This window comes from Lipotes vexillifer, unplaced genomic scaffold, assembly GCF_000442215.2.
Source record: "Lipotes vexillifer unplaced genomic scaffold, Lipotes_vexillifer_v1.1 scaffold335, whole genome shotgun sequence".
NCBI lineage: Eukaryota > Metazoa > Chordata > Mammalia > Artiodactyla > Lipotidae > Lipotes > Lipotes vexillifer.
The window spans coordinates 2050311-2066524 of NW_006781329.1; positions in this window are offsets into that span (position 1 = coordinate 2050311).

Consider the following 16214-nt stretch of genomic DNA (forward strand, 5'->3'; position numbering starts at 1 on the left):
TAAAGTATGGAAAGAAAATGTCAGCCCAGAATTCTATATTTAGTGAAAATGTCTTGCCAAAAAAATTCATCAGTTCAAGCTTTCACTTTTGACTTTGTTTCTTCTACTTGTGTTAATAAAAAAAAAATATATGGACATATTTAGCAATCATGAAAATAAGTCCTGATTTTTCAGACTGAACAAGAGCCTAAAATATATATAATCTGTAGGCTGGATCTAAGCAAGACCCTCCTGACACTGTTTAATTGTATAATCAAGTATAATGTATAATTAACCCTAGGCAAAAAAGCAGTTTAAAAGTAAAATGTCTCCTTGTTAAAGAGAATGTTTGTAGAAATAGATATATTAAATTTTTCAGTACCTGAACATTAAGCACTTGATGTGCTCATCCAACTCTGCATGTTCTAAACCCTGCTCACAAGGCAGTCCTCTGATAACTGATTTTCCATCTACATCTGCCAAGAAGAAAAATGTAACAGCTATACTCATGCAAGTCTTACATCCCATTTAGCTGTAGCACTTTTTTGTTGTTGTTAAATTAATAAACTGGCATTCTACTTGGTGTATCAGCTTCTTATGAGTTTGGTTAACATGAGTTAGGCTCCTTGAACATTATCATAATTGGATCCTGAATGATCAATTATCTGGCCCTTTAAAACTTCTCTGAAACCTGATTTCCCCATCACACAGTTCTGCAGAAGATGAATAAACCCTATACCCCTCAATCCTTTTTTTAATTTGACGTGTCTTCACATTTACAGGAGATTTGAGAATAATCCAAGGAACTCTTGTTAAATTTTTTAACCAGATTTAGAAATTGCTTATATTTTCCCCATTTTCTTTTATCATTTTCTGTGTACATGTACATATAAATATGTGCATATGTGTGCATACAGGAATATTTTTCTAATGATGTGTTAGAAACACCATGTTCCCTTTCCCCTAAATATTTCAGTATGTATGTCTTAGGAAAATAGGCATTCTCTCATATAAAAACATATTGTAAAAATTAGAAAAATTAACATCTTAATTTGATACATTATTATCTAATCCATAGTCATGTTTAAATTGTTAATCATTCCCAACATGTCCTTTATAGCCCCTTCTACCATGCCCTAGTCCAGTGTCCAATCCATGACAATGCATTACATTTAATAGTCATCTTTTTCTCATTTTGTTGTGTCTAACATTTCCTCACCCACCCTTTGTCTTTTTTAAAATTGACATTTTTACAGCATTTTGTAGAATATCCCTTAGAGTTTACTTGATGTTTCCTTATCATTAGGTTCAGGCTTTGCATTTTTGGTGAAAAACCACAGAAGTGATATGTCCTTTTTAATCATATCAATAGACAACATGATGTTATTTTGTCTCAATTATGGCTAGGTAAAGTTTGATCTTTTGGTTAAAGTGGTGTCTAAGAGGTATCTGTTTTATGAAGTTACTGTTTTAACCTTTGTAATTATCCATTCACTATCACCCCAATGGTAATATACTGTTTTCTAACACCATAGATTAATTGTTGCAGGTTTTTGAATTTTATGTATCTAAAATTATACAGTATGTACCCTTGTATGTATTCTTTCATTTTACATTGTTTTGAGATTCATCCATATTGCTATACAATTGCTATTTGTTTATTCTCATTACTATATAGTATTCCATTATGTGACTATACCACAATTTATCCATTCATAAACAATTGAGCAATCTTCCAGGTGTTATTATTAAAAGTGTGCTCTGTAAACATTCTTGTAAATGTCATTTGGAGAATCTATTGAGTGTACACCTATAAGGGATAGAACTGTGAGTTGTATGGTCTCCATTTATTTAGTTTTGGTGGGTATTCCAAAGGGTTTCCCATAGGGGTTGTACGAGCTTTTACTGTGACCAGAAATAAATGAGAGTTTCAGTTGATCTGAAATAATATCACTTTTATCTCTTCCTTTCCAGTTTTTTTTAATGTCTTATAGCTCTTGCTAGAACCTCTGAGAAATATTGAATATAATTGTTATCGTGAATAAAAATTGAATTTAATCAAAGAAATTTTCTTCATCTATTGAGATGATCATGTGATTTTTCACCTTATTTTCTATTTATGTGTTAAAAACATGGATTGATTTTCAAAATTTATATATATATATACACACACACACACATATATTATACACACACACACACACACACACACACACACACACACACACCATATCTTCTTTATCCATTTATCTGTTGATGGACATTTAGGTTGCTTCCATGTCTTGGCTGTTGTCAATTGTGCTGCAGTTAACACTGGGGTGCATGTATCTTTTTGAATTAGAGTTTTCTCCAGATATATGCCCAGGAGTGGGATCCCTGGAGCACATGGTAACTCTGTTTTTTTTAAGGAACCTCCATACTCTTCTACATAGTGGCTGTACAAATTAAATTCCTACCAAGTTTGGATGGGTTCCTTTTGCTCCACACCCTGTCCAGCATTTATTATTGGTAGACATTTTGATAAAGGCCATTCTGACCAGTGTGAGGTGATGCCTCTTTGTAGTTTTGATTTGCATTTCTCTAATAATTAGTGATGTTGAGCAGATTTTCATGTGCCTTTTGTTCATCTGTATGTGTTCTTTTGAGAAATGTCTATTTAGATCTTCTGCCCTTTTAATTTTTTTTCATATTGAGCTGTATGAGCTATTTGTATACTTTGAAAATTAATTCCTTGTTGGTCACATCATTGGCAAATATTTTCTCCCATCCTGTAGGTTGTCTTTTTGTTTATGGATTCCTTTGCTGTGCAAAAGCTTTTAAGTTTAATTAGGTCTGATTTGATTATTTTTGTTTTTATTTCCATTACTCTAGGAGATGGGTCTAAAACGATATTGCTGTGATTTATATCAGTGCTCTGCCTATGTTTTCCTTTAGGAGTTTTATAATATCCTGTCTTACTATTAGGTCTTTAATCCATTTTGAGTTTATTTCTGTATATGGCATTAGAGAATGTTCTAATTTCATTCTTTTACATGTAGCTGTCCAGTATTCTCAGCACCACTTATTGAAGAGACTGTCTTTTCTCCATTGTGTATTCTTGCCTTCTTTGTTGTAGATTAATTGACCGTAGGTTTGTGGGTTTATTTCTGGGCTTTCTATCCTGTTCCATTGATATATATGTCTGTTTTTTTTGCCAGTCTCATACTGTTTTGTTTTGTTTTTGTGGTACACGGGCCTCTCACTGTTGTGGCCTCTCCCATTGCAGAGCACAGGCTCCAGACGTGCAGGCTCAGTGGCCATGGCTCACAGTCCCAGCCGCTCCATGGCATGTGGGATCTTCCCAGACTGAGGCACGAACCTGTGTCCCCTGCATCGGCAGGTGGACTCTAAACCACTGCGCCACCAGGGAAGCCCCTCATACTGTTTTAATGATTGTAGCTTTGTACTATAGTCTGAAGTCAAGGAGCCTGTTTGTTCTGGCTCCATTTTTTCTTAAGATTGCTTTGGCTATTCAAGGTCTTTTGTGTTTACATACATATTTTAAAAATTTTGTTCTAGTTCTGTGACAAATACTGTTGGTAATTTGATAGGGATTACATTGAATCTGTATATTGCCTTGAGTAGTATAGTCATTTTGACCATATTGATTCTTGCAATCCAAGAAGACGGTATATCTTTCCATCTGTGTCATCTTTGATTTCTTTCATCAGTATCTTATAGTTTTGGGAGTACATGTCTTTTGCCTCTTTGGGTAGGTTTATTCCTAAGTATTTTATTCTTTTTGATGCCAAGGTAAATGGGATTGTTTCCTTAATTTCTCCTTCTTTTGTTGTTAGTATATAGAAATGCAACAGATTTCTCTGTATTAATTTTGTATCCTGCAACTTTACTGAATTCATTGAGCTCTAGTAGTTTTCTGGTAGTGTCTTTAGGATTTTCTCTGATAAGTATCATGTTATCTGCAAACAGTGTCAGTGTCAGTTTTAATTCTTCTTTTCCAATTTGGATTCCTTTAATTTCTTCTCTGATTGCTGTGGTTACAACTTCCAGAACTATGTTGAATAAAAGTATGAGAGTGTGGGGCTTCCCTGGTGGTGCAGTGGTTGAAAGTCCACCTGCCGATGCAGGGCACATGGTTTCGTGCCCTGGTCTGGGAAGATCCCACATGCCGTGGAGCGGCTAGGCCCGTGAGCCATGGCTGCTGAGCCTGCGCGTCTGGAGCCTGTGCGCCGCAACGGGAGAGACCACAACAGTGAGAGGCCCATGTATGGCAAAAAAAAAAAAAAAAAAATTATGAGCGTGGGCATCCTTGTATTGTTCCTGATCTTAGAGGAAATGGTTTCACATTTTCATTATTGAGTATGATGTTAGCTGTGGGTTTGTCATATATAGCCTTTATTATGTTGAGGTATGTTCCCTCTATGCCCATATTCTGGAGAACTTTTATCATAAATGGATGTTGACTTTTATGAAAAGCCTTTTTTGTATCTATCGAGATGATCATATGGTTTTTATTCTTCAATTTGTTAATGTGGTGCATCACAGTGACTTCCAGATGTTGAAAAATCCTTGCATCCCTTGGATAAATCCTGCTTGATGGTGATCCTTTTAACATACTGTTGGAGTTGGTTTGCTAGTATTTCATTAAGGATTTTTGTATCTATGTTTATTAATGATATTGGCCTGTAACTTTCTTTTTTTTGTGATATCTTTGTCTGGTTTTAGTATCAGGGTGATGGTGGCCACATAGAATGAGTTTGGAAGTGTTACTTCCTCTGCAATTTTTTGGAATAATTTCAGATGGATAGGTGTTAACTTTTCTCTAAATGTTTGATAGAATTTGCCTGTGAAGCCATCTGGTCCTAGACTTTTGTTTGTTGGGAGTTTTAAAATCACAGATTCAATTTCAGTACTTGTGATTGGTCTGTTCACATTTTCTGTTTCTTCCTGGTCCAGTCTTGGGAGATTGTATCTTAGAATTTGTCCATTTCTTCTTGGTCGTCCATTTTATTGGCATATAAGGTGCTTGTAGTCGTCTCTTATGATCCTTTGTATTTCTTTGGTGTTGCTTGTAACTTCTTTTTTCAATGAGTTTTTCAAAGGGGTTGTACCAACTTTTACTCTGACCAGAAGTAGATGAGAGTTCCAGTTGATCTGAAATAACACTTTTATTTCTTCCTTTCCAATTTTTTTTTTCTTATGGCACTTGCTAGAACCTCCAGGAAATGTTAAATATAATTTTTATCATGAATGAGACTTGAATTTTATTAAATAAATTTTCTTCATCTATTGAGATGATCTTATGATTTTTCACCTTATTTTCTATTTATATGTTAAAACATATGGATTGATTTTCAAATGTTGAGCCAACCTACATTTATAATATTGAAACAGTTTGGAAATTATCCTTTTAATATACATCTGGATTACATATGTTAATATTTTATTAAGGATTTTTGTGTTTATGAGGGAAATTGCTCTGTAACTTTTCTTCCCTTTAATATCCTTGTCAGGTTTTGGTATCAAATTTATGCTGGCCACATAGAAAGTTGGAGAAGTTCTCTTCCTCTGTTTCAGACAAATTTAATATTGGGTTTTTTTCTTTAAATTTGGAAGAATTCACTGTTAAAGCTATTTGGGCTAGGGGTTTTGTTAGAAAATTTTAAATGGCTCACTTTCTTGTAGAAGAATGTTCAGATTTATAAGGTGTCTGTCAATTTTGGTAAATTGTGTTATTAAGGAATTTTACTGCTCATTGAAATTAACATTTTTGGCATAAATTTGATTATATCTCCTTTTAAAAAAAATCTATAGGATCTCTACCCCCTCTTTTTTTTTTTTTTGCCGTACGCGGGCCTCTCACTGTTGTGGCCTCTCCCATTGCAGAGCACAGGCTCCGGACGTGCAGGCTCAGAGGCCATGGCTCACAGGCCTAGTCACTCTGCAGCATGTGGGATCTTCCCAGACCGGGGCACGAACCTGTGTCCCCTGTGTCGGCAGGCGGACTCTCAACCACTGCGCCACCAGGGAAGCCCTCTATCCCCTCTTTTTTATTCTTGTTATTGTCAATTTGTTTTGTCATCCTTTCTTCATTTTTACTCATGCTAGTTGGTTATCAAATTTATTAATATTCTCAAAGAACCAATCTTTGGCTTTGATTATCTCTATAGTGGATTTATTTTCCTTCTGTGAATTTCTGATTTTATATTTCTTTTTTTTTAATGTGCTTATATTTTTCTGGATTCTACTCCTATTTATATTCCACTCTGGTACTTAATACTATATGTTTCTCTTTGTTTAACAGTATCTACAGTTTTGGTTCATCATATGTGATGTTTAATATTCATATGTTTAAAAATATTTTCTAACAATGTGATTTATTCTTAGATAAATAGAAGTTTAAAAGTTTTTAATTTCCAGTTTTAATTTTCACTCTCTGTGATGATATAAATGTTGTATATCTGAGATGTTCAATACTGTAGTTGTTAGTCATTTATGGCTGTTGCACACTTGATTCATGGCTGTGCAATTGAGGAACTGAATTTTTAATTTTACTCTAAAATTTATTTAATTAAGTATAAATGTAAATAGTCACATGTAGCTAGTATTTTCTCTATCAAACAGCTTAGCTAGGTCTTCCAACAATCTAGTTTCTACATTGACGTACTTAAGAATAAGTTAATAGATGAAAAATGAGATACTACTGGTATTTTGAAATCTCTTGATCTGGGGTAGAATGCACAGTATCCTCTGAAGCCCAGATAGGAGTTAGAATGGAAATCGTTTGATCCCTGATTAGCTTGACCATTCTCCTGAGTCTGAAGTTTTTTGTTCTCTGATGATATAGTGAAACAATACTTATTGTGTTTGACAGCTCTGATTATTTGATTTAGAAAGCTTAAGTAATGGCACTTAGAGAAAATGGAGGAATGTGAAGAAAGTCTAATATGGACCCCAAAGGACCACTGATTAATATTTCAAAAATCTTCTCTCCATTTATATGTGTCTTTTCTCCTTACTTTTCAAATTCATCATTCATAAGATAGTCACTCTGCAGCATGTGGGATCTTCCCAGACCGGGGCACGAACCTGTGTCCCCTGTGTCGGCAGGCGGACTCTCAACCACTGCGCCACCAGGGAAGCCCTCTATCCCCTCTTTTTTATTCTTGTTATTGTCAATTTGTTTTGTCATCCTTTCTTCATTTTTACTCATGCTAGTTGGTTATCAAATTTATTAATATTCTCAAAGAACCAATCTTTGGCTTTGATTATCTCTATAGTGGATTTATTTTCCTTCTGTGAATTTCTGATTTTATATTTCTTTTTTTTTAATGTGCTTATATTTTTCTGGATTCTACTCCTATTTATATTCCACTCTGGTACTTAATACTATATGTTTCTCTTTGTTTAACAGTATCTACAGTTTTGGTTCATCATATGTGATGTTTAATATTCATATGTTTAAAAATATTTTCTAACAATGTGATTTATTCTTAGATAAATAGAAGTTTAAAAGTTTTTAATTTCCAGTTTTAATTTTCACTCTCTGTGATGATATAAATGTTGTATATCTGAGATGTTCAATACTGTAGTTGTTAGTCATTTATGGCTGTTGCACACTTGATTCATGGCTGTGCAATTGAGGAACTGAATTTTTAATTTTACTCTAAAATTTATTTAATTAAGTATAAATGTAAATAGTCACATGTAGCTAGTATTTTCTCTATCAAACAGCTTAGCTAGGTCTTCCAACAATCTAGTTTCTACATTGACGTACTTAAGAATAAGTTAATAGATGAAAAATGAGATACTACTGGTATTTTGAAATCTCTTGATCTGGGGTAGAATGCACAGTATCCTCTGAAGCCCAGATAGGAGTTAGAATGGAAATCGTTTGATCCCTGATTAGCTTGACCATTCTCCTGAGTCTGAAGTTTTTTGTTCTCTGATGATATAGTGAAACAATACTTATTGTGTTTGACAGCTCTGATTATTTGATTTAGAAAGCTTAAGTAATGGCACTTAGAGAAAATGGAGGAATGTGAAGAAAGTCTAATATGGACCCCAAAGGACCACTGATTAATATTTCAAAAATCTTCTCTCCATTTATATGTGTCTTTTCTCCTTACTTTTCAAATTCATCATTCATAAGAGGTATCTTGTTTCTCTCTGTTCCAGGGTGGGAAATTTCCATAGTAATATCTGAGGAAAAGAAAAATGGGAGAGTAAAAAAGCAAAGGAGGGTCAGAAAAATGAAATGTTGAATTCAATATACAACTGAGTTTGTACTTAGAAACTATGACAGCTGAAAATTTAAAATTCAATTAGAGTTCAGTTTTCTTATTGAGAAAAACATGATTACAATCTTTATACCTTATAAATTTTTTTTTAGTATACTATAACCATTTTATTTACCATCAAGAATATATAAAATCAGTGCAGGAAAATGGTATTACATAAATCTCGTTCTTATAATGGAATCAAAATCTTATGACTACAGAAGTATTTTCACTTGACTATGGTTATCACACAAACTTTAGAGCTCAATATTCTGATTAAGTTTAGAAATATTTTAAAGTAGCTTTTGGAATCTTAGAATTTATTTTTTAGTCTTTCTCTTTCTCTCCCAGTAATACTGAGATATAAAATACATCATATAGTAGGCTTATGATATACATACTTAATACATGATAGCTTATGTCATTTAGCTGACAGATTTGATTTTCCTGACAAAAAGCTTAGGTAGCCATTCGTGAGGACAGATAAGGTTAAAAAAATTCAGATCATCTCTGCCTCATCAACCTGACTTATGTGATTACTCCAATGCTTAGTCTTGAAAAAAAAAATCTCCACTGGGAAGAGCCAGTAACATTAGGACTATTAGTTGTACATACTACGACTCAGGATAAGCACTGCACTTTTAAGTAAAAGTGAAATCGATTTTAAGAAAGTATTTTCCTCACATAAGTGTACCTTATCTGAGTTTAATGTAAGAAGGCTCTGCAGACAATAAACCTAACTCAAGTATGAGCTTAATGCTGGCAGGCAGTCATCCAGTATGTCCCTGCTTTGTTCCCTTGTCTCCTCTTCTACGTGACTTTTTCACACCTTCTCTACTCAATCTACTGATAGTCCCATAGAGTCCCATCCCATCTCCACCCACCTACCAGCATCTGTGCCCACACTCTGACTAGGAAGTTGGTCTGTTCCCATGGATGGACCTCTTCATGCTCCTATCTAAAGCCAGTCACTCCAGTAACTCTCCCCTCTGTCTCCCATCACCAATTTTGTTTTTTGCTGTCTCCTGGATTATTCCCATCAGTGTACAAATATGCTGTTATTTCTCCCATCTTAAACAAAAATTTTACCTCTATAAACTACTGATTAAAATTTTAAAAATCAGGGTACAGTACAGCATTATAGTATGCTGCCATTCCTCTAAGACGGAGTGGAAATGTGGCCAAATTGCCATATTTTTGTATGCTATAGGCATGTTTACATATTATACATATATGTGTAAACATATGGATTTCCTTATATTAAAAATGGAAAGAAAAACCAAAAAATGAATACAAATGCTTTCTTTAAGGGGGATGAAACAGCTGGAGGGAGCAGAAACGGAGGCTAGAATTCACTAAAAATGCGTTGTTAAATAATTTTGACTTAAAATTGTTATACTTGTGACTTTAAAATCAGGTATGAAGACCCTCATTACTGTTTGTTGGAATTCTCACTCTCTGCTAATGCCCTTGTTTAAAGTTCCACTTAAGGGCTACACTTTTATCACAGTTTGCTAAGGAAGATTTTCTTCCTTTTAACACATGCCACAAAAATGTCATTGGCTGCTCCCTTCACTCTTCTGAGAATGGTTTTCCTTTCTGCCTGTTTGTGGGGGCACTGTAGAGAATACATCCCTGATCCCTTTTGGACCTGTGTGATTCCTGAAAGGGACTGGGTGTTAAAATTCTTTGGGTTTAATTGAGTGTAAATATACCTTATAATTATCATTATGCTTTTCCTTATATTTTTAATTTTTTATTTTTTTTTTTTGCGGTACGCGGGCTTCTCACTGTTGTGGCCTCTCCCGTTGCGGAGCACAGGCTCCGGATGCGCAGCCTCAGCGGCCATGGCTCACGGGCCCAGCCGCTCCGCAGCATGTGGGATCTTCCCGGACCGGGTCACAAACCCGCGTCCCCTATATCGTCAGGCAGACTCTCAACCACTGTGCCACCAGGGAAGCCCTTCCTTATTCTTTGTTAAATATTTCAATGACTTATCTTACAGCTTATGTAATTTTGAGTAAATCAATGCTGTGCACTGATGTGGACCTTAGCTAGCTGAGAATGTTTATCTTTCACTGAATCAAAGATGATTATAATTATTTTCAGGGAAAGCTAATGAAATTACCACCTGCTTGAAAAGGAACTCTAACAAGTCCTGAGTTTCAGAGGATAGAATCAGATCCTCGAGTTATAAACAGAAGAAAAAAATCCTCAGGGGCCCTGTGAACAATAATTTCCAAAAATAAAGCTCTTGTCTTTAATAATGTGTCAAAATTGTACCATAGAGTTGGTAACAGTGCAGAGAAAAGAATGAAACAATTTTAAGAATACTTTAGTGCTTGAGGACATTTCAAGATGAAAGTCCTTGAGGATGTTGTCACATTGGTAGAATTCCAACGTTATAGTTCCTTTATGAAATGTCACCATCAGAGAGATTAATCTTAGAAGTATAGGATCACAGAAATGTTTCCTTGATGTAGGTTACTTTGTTGAACTCCAAAAAAGTGTCAAGAGTAACAAATCTATCTGACACGTCCAGTCAAGGACCTGTTTTAAGCAGAAACCATGGCTTGCAGGACACTGTTACATTTTAATTTTGTTTTTCAACCACAAAAAGGAGTCTGTTTGTAGTCAGGATGAACACCTGTGGAATCCTAAAACATTTACAGACATGTCTTTAAAAGCTCTATGGTACAGTTAAGATTTAATCTATCAAAGTGATATAAATAATGTAGACATAGCCTTAGGTGCCAATCCTTCCCACAGCAGATAGTAAAACATAACTTTAAGAACTTCTTTACTGATTTTTATATAGCTCAAATTTATACTGCCAAGGGCAGGGGGGAGCAGTGTAATCTGGAGATAAAAGCTTCTTGATATTAGTAAAAATGTGCTGAAGCCTAGAAATGGGAAATAATCAGCGTTCTGGCAAAGCTAAAGTTATGCAGAAATAAAATTCAGATAGTTTCATGCTTGAAACCTTGGTTATCATTTTGAAACTCATAATTAAAAGGAAGTGGTAAAAGTGGTCAAGCAGTTCTGGGACTAAGCATTGACCTTCCATATCCTTTTAATCTAAAGGTATTTCAATATTTATTCATGCCATTCAAACACCTCTGGTAGAATAGAATGTGGAGATTCAATCTAAAATTTAAACATTTATTTATTAAACATGCAGTAGAGTGTGCAAAGCACTGCACTGGCTACCATAAGGGATAAAAAAAAAGTGTAAGATGTGGTTCTAATTCCAAAGATGATTAAGATCTAGTAGGAAAGATGAGAAAACATTTCAGCAGTAACTAAGATTCAGGTGGTATATTTGAAAGGGGAATTTATTTTTGGTTGGGTTGTTCTGGAAATTCTCCTTGGTAGAAGAGAAGGTGAGACTTAATGAAGGCAAAGTTTTGCACAGGTCAATGTGATGAGGGAAGGAAGTTCTTGACAGCAATACTAATGTAGTACTGGAGAAACCAAGAGACAGTCACCAGTTTTAGCTGGAGGGATAGATGTGTTAGAGGAATAGAGAAATAAGTTTAGAGAATTTTTCCCCAGAATATGGAGGGACTGGGATCCCAAAGAAGTGTAGTCATTTGAAGAAAATGGGTCTTGGGAAAGACTACCTTTATAGATAGAAACCACCATAAGGTAGATGTTTAATGGATATTTATTGAATGAATTGGGAGACCATCACTGGATATTTATTACCAGTCTTAACAATAAGGTCCCTTATAAAATCAAACAGATAAACCCAAAGCGGATACATTAGAAAAGAGGTCTTTATTCCATTTAGAACAGAATTAGAGTCAAGGTGAGGTACTAAAGAAAAAGGAACTGCCTTTCTGCCTACATCAAGAAAGGTAATAAGCTAGTAATCCAATTCTCCTTTTTTGAGGTGAAAGAACTCTGTTTCCTTGCACTACCTATTTCATCTAGTACCTCCCAAACTCTGCTGTTCCTTTACATAATCTTCCGTTACGAAAGGCTTTATCCTTCTTCCCTTTTCTTCTGTCTTTCCTGGAGGACAGATGTCTGTGTTCCATATCACCTTGTTGGGAAGCATCCCTTGATCCCTTTCAGGCAGTGTCAGTTACCTCCTCTTCAGTACAACAGAGGTGTGCACTACTCTTGTTATAGTGTGCATTCCAAGTACAGTTCATTCCCACATGTTTGTCTCATGCTTTACTCTGTTCCTATTAATCTATTTCTGGCATAGTGTATGATTGCCGAATATCTAGTGAATTAAATAAATCCTTTCCGGTATCATAATTCTGACAATAGAGTAGAAAAGTTATAAAGCAATTCATTATCTCTAGAAAAATGAAAAAAAAAAAATTGGTCAAGGGATTTCTGGCTCTCTGATAATGCTTCCTTAGTACCTGGAGGGAATAGAGAGGTGGTGATTCTAAGTAATTTAGACGTTCACACACACACACACACACACACATACTCACATACATATGTTCATATATAATATGTATATATTATATATAATCTTAATCTCTCTTTTTCTACACACACACACACACACACACACACACGTACATTCTTAATTGATGGGAGTATCTTCCAAAATTCCATGCTTCAGCCAACATGGCTTTCCAAACAGGTCCCATGGAAACAAATGAAATAATCAAAACAAATCTTATTCTTCCTTCAGCCACACGCTTACTCAATTACCTGTTAATTATTTTGTGGGGAATTTGTGAATTTTAATAATTAGAAATGAGCAATAAGTAGATATCCTATGGAACAAATCATACAATAAAGATATAGTAATTTACAAGAAGATAATTTTCCAGCAGTTTCCTACTTAAAGTTAAGCTTTTCATATCTTTGGGCATTTTTATTTGTTTTATTTCATTCTGGAAATCCACAGTTGGACTTAAAAGTGTCCGTGTGCTCCTGAAATTGTGTGCTATGTTTTGTAATGTGAGCATTTTTCTTGGGAAAGTTTCTTGCTATTTTCTTGTCAAGGTCAGACTTTCAAAATTATCTAAGACTCAATGTATTCTACTCTGTCCATTATTGTCATGTTAGGCAATGAGATATATATTCAGCAACAATAGTAATTATAGTAATAAACATATAGATAATTTCAAGTTGATTGTATCTTTTAACCTGAACCCTAAGAAGTAAGTTTTTAAAATCTTAATTTTGCTGATTATTAAATTGAAATTCAGATCTCAAAAATCTTGCATAAGCTAAGCAAATTATTCCATGGTAGGCCGTGGAACCAGGTCTCCCATCTCCAAATCGGCAAGTAATTTCAGTAGACTTGGTCCTTACCCCACCAACTATATCCTCTTCAGGAATCTCTCTCCTTCCATCTGTTTTCCTCCATGAATAAGCACGATTAGTGCTTGAACAGCTTGTCCAACTGTTCCCAGTCTCACTTCCCACCATGGTTTCAAATCTTCTGAGCTTGGAAGGTTTTAGGACAGGGAAAACTGACTCAGCAGAATTGATATTTTGATTTGGTCATAAGGAAATCAGTATGGTCACACTTCATTGCAGTGGTCAGAATGGTGGCACACAGGAGTGGGAACATAATTGTCAGAAGGAGATTTGTATTGGAAATTTGGAGGGGGAGATAAAAGAAAGTAAGTGAACTTGGAATAAAGCAAGGAGGGGAAGGTAAAGGAAGAGAGACCACTTGATATCAAGGACCTCAGCTCAAGCAGAAAAGCCGCCACATCTTAGGGCTAGAGGTGCCAGACTCCCATAACGTCAGGAGAGCCTGTTCCCATTAGGTCTCAGTGACTCACAGTCTCTAAATACAGTCTGAAACCATCCTCCCTGGACAAAGAAAAACACTTTCAAGTAAGTTGAAGCCAAATGCATCCAACTGACCCAACGCTTATAGGGACATTTAAAACGTCTTAACTCATCAGTGCTGCATACTGCTTCTTAGTTGATTGGATCTTTGTGATGCAAAACCATCTTCATTATTTTCTCATTTAAACGTGAAATTCTGTATCAGCATGGGAGCACCAGTATTTCTCCCCGATCCCGCATTCCTCATCCTTTTCCTGGATGTTTTCACATACCAAAATTAAGGGAAGGTTTTGCAATGTAACTTAAACCTGAAGAGGAAACAGTGCTGGCTCCTGGTTCCTAAGGACTTCAGATCTACCTCATTTATTCTTACTGTTTAATTAAGAAATTGAGATTCAGGGCTTCCCTGGTGGCGCAGTGCTTAAGAGTCCGCCTGCCGATGCAGGGGACACGGGTTCGTGCCCCGGTCTGGGAAGATTTATAGGAATTGCTAGCCTAACCCTTAGTACCTCGGCAGTGCCCACTTCCAGAGAACAGGACACCATGGACTGTCCGATTGTGCATCTTTCAAGTTCCCTTGTTTTCAGACTCCAGATGTCATGTTGCTATATTGTATCTATATCTAACCTTGCAGCCCCAGGGCCCAGTGATGGTAGATATTTGAAAAAAAAAAAAAAAAAAAAAAAAGATTCAGAAATGTCATATCACCTAATGGGGATAGAAACCTTGAGCCCTCAAACTTCTGACTCAGGACCACTCCCTCCGTACTGTGTAATGTTCAGTACACATTTTCTTAATACTGCTGATTGACCAGAAAGGAAGTTGGTTCCTGCTGCTTAATCTTCCTGGTATTAAGCTTAATAAGTATTCTATTACTCTGATAACTTATTGCCATACAACTTCATGGCCCCTTGGTACTTAGTTATTTGCATCAATGAATGCACTAAACTAATCAGGTCAATGTTGATACCTATCATCGACCATCTAGTTCTCTGTCTTCCAGCATTTGGTTCAAGCCAAACATTGTGATTGGGCACATCCTAGGGCACAAACAGTTTTCACAAATCTGTACATAATTTTCCACCACTAAAGGAATAAAATGCTTTGCAAATAATTTCTATTAATATGTAAGAGGCCACCCAAAGCACTGCAATAAGATCACCAGGATATCTTGACATTCTCTGCTTGCTTAGTCTCAGGATTCTAGGCAGTGGAGGTGAAGAAAGGGTAGAGATGGGAAAGAGAATGGACCAGAGTTAAGTGATACCTTAATTTACCTTTCAGGTCAGAGAGGGCAGATTTCAAGCAAATCTTTAATGCTAGTGAAGGTTTTCTTTGAACTTTCCCTTTATGGTTCTCTATTTTAATCAGTAAGAAAACTTCTTTGTCTACTGAAGTCCTGGAGTTCTGATCGAAAATGGCTTCTGGCTGACCCACAGCTCACTTGTGGAATATAATATGGAGAAGGAAAGAGCTAAGGTTTTGCAGTCCTCTTTCTTCTCTTGAGATGGTCAGCATTGTTCTCTTTAGAGACTGCTCTCAGCATCCATCCAGTGATGGACAGGTAACATAATTTGTAACTCTAAGCCACTGAAATATTGGTTTGGTTTGTTACCAAAACGTCAGCACAAGCTAGTCTGTCCTTACTGATACATTTTCCACTGTTTTCCCTCCTGATAAAACGTCCATGGACCTGTGCTTTTGAAAAAGGACATTGAAGAGTTGCTCATATTTTACAGTTGGTAATTCAGGTATAAACAAGCAGTATTATTCTAAGGCCAAATTGGTTGAAAGCAAGACAGCACTTCACATTTAGAGCAAAGCTGGCAAGATGAGAAAGAGGAAGGAGTGGTTCTTTCTGAGATGGCTGTGGGACACAAGAGTATAAAAGGAAGACTGTAGTTCACCTCCTGGATTGGTATGTTATCCCAACTAGTACTAGCAAAATTTTCTTAACTTCTCTAAGCCTCAGACTTCCCATCTGTAAAAAGATTTATTACTAATAATATCTTTCTCATATTGTTAATAAGAGGATTAAATGTGATAATGCATGTAAAACACCTAGCACAATGCTTGGATATCAGTAATAAATTAATAAATGGAAATAATTATTTTTATTCCAACAGTTTTTCCATCCCATCTTTTTTTTTTTTTTTTTTTTTTTTTTTTTTTTTTTTT